This window comes from Pristis pectinata, chromosome 26 (genome assembly GCF_009764475.1).
Source record: "Pristis pectinata isolate sPriPec2 chromosome 26, sPriPec2.1.pri, whole genome shotgun sequence".
NCBI lineage: Eukaryota > Metazoa > Chordata > Chondrichthyes > Rhinopristiformes > Pristidae > Pristis > Pristis pectinata.
This window is the reverse complement of record NC_067430.1, coordinates 32,345,423-32,347,409: the sequence shown is the minus strand read 5'-3', so window position 1 is coordinate 32,347,409 and position 1,987 is coordinate 32,345,423.

Genomic DNA, 1,987 nt, shown 5'->3' with positions numbered 1-1,987 from the left:
TGGAGGTCAGTGACCAGTGGTGTTCCACAGAGGTCTGTTTTGGGACCCCTGCTCTTTGTAATTTTTATGAATGACTTGGATGAGGATGTGGAAGGGTGGGTTAGTAAGTTTGCTGATGATACAAAGGTTGGTGGTGTTGTGGATAGTGTAGAAAGTTGCTGTAGATTCCAACAGGACATTGATAGAATGCAGAGCTGGGCTGAGAAATGGCAGATGGAGTTCAACCCGTAAAAGTGTGAAGTGATACACTTCGGAAGATCGAATTTGAAGGCAGAATACAAGGTTAATGGCAGGACTCTTAGTAGTGTGGAGGAATAGAGGGATCTTGGGGTCCACATCCATAGATCCTTCAAGGTTGCCGCGCAGGTCGATAGGGTTGTTAAGAATGGTGTGTTGGCCTTCATTAGTCGGGGTATTGAGTTCAAGAGCCTCGAGGTGATGTTGCAGCTCTATAGAACTCTGGTTAAACCACACTTGGAGTATTGTGTTCAGTTCTGGTCGCCTCATTATAGGAAGGATGTGGAAGCTTTAGAGAGGGTGCAGCGGAGATTTACCAGGATGCTGCCTGGATTGGAGAGCACGTCTTATGAGGATAGGTTGAGTGAGCTAGGGCTTTTCTCTTTGGAGAGAAGGAGGATGAGAGGAGACATGATAGAGGTGTACAAGATGATAAGAGGCATAGATTGAGTGGACAGTCAGAGACTTTTTCCCAATGCGACAATGGTTAACACAAGGGGACATAATTTTAAGGTGATTGGAGGAAGGTATAAGGGGGACGTCAGAGGTAAGTTCTTTACACAGAGTGGTGGGTGTGTGGAATGCACTGCCAGCAGAGGTTGTGGGGGCAGATACATCAAGGACATTTAAGAGACTCAGATAGCCACGTGAATGATGGAGAAATGGAGGGTTATGTGAGAGGGAAGGGTTAGATAGATCTTAGAGCAGGATAAAATGTCAGCACAACATCGTGGGCTGAAGGCCTGTACTGCGCCGTAGTGTTCTATGCTCTCTACTGGAGCCCTGTGCAATACTGATTTGGCACCTGCTGTAGCGGGAGGCACAGTATAAACAGAGCAATGCCACTAAAACAGGAGGCCCTCATTACAAATACTGACCATTGATTACAGTGCTGACGTTCAGTACAACCCTTACTGAAACTATTTCCAAGACGACTGATTTTTCATAATGTAGTGGTTTGACTGAGAGGATGCACTCTGCTCACAATGAATTATATCTGGTTCATTTGCTTTCTAGAAGTAATGAAAAAGTTAAAGAAGTTAATGAAATATATAGCAAAGGGAAAAACTTAAATAAAAAATAAAAGTAGGCTTCATTGGATAGCATTTTGCAGAGAATACAAACACTTGAGACATTCGTGGTACTCAGCAGAAATTAAAGCTAATTCAAAGAAGAAGAGTTTCCTCAGATAAGGAACCTTTGACAAGGTATTTGGAAATTTGGAAATGCTGCTCTAAAACAGTCAGAGCTTAATTCAAAAGCACAAGAATTCACTAGAATGATAAGGCACAGATATAAACCTTGGTCTTTGCTGAAGATTTTTTTCCTTATGCAAGTTTTTTTAAAGGAGTAATTTTTGTTCCATTTTTCGGGTATTTCTGATGCAGTTCAGTGGTTAACCACAGTGAACTGGGAGTAAACAGGTGGCAGACATTGAAGTACTTTGTTCCACTGTGTGTTCCTCTGCAGTTCATCGTGCTTGAAGAAAGTTTGGGGAAACTTACATTACTATGCTTAAGTTTAAAAAGCAGGGAGAGGAAAAAAAAACTTCGGTGGCTTTGTGCGTTTCGCTTCGGAAGACTTCGGAGCAGATAAGTTTTTCTTTTTTATCTTTTTTTTAAATAGGGTTTTAATTATAAGGGTTAGTTTTTAATAAGGTTATTATTAGGGTTGGGTTTTTATAAGGTTCTTTTTTTTAAGTGTTTTATAGGTTTTAATCGGGAAGAGTGGGGGCTGGACTGCGCAGGCG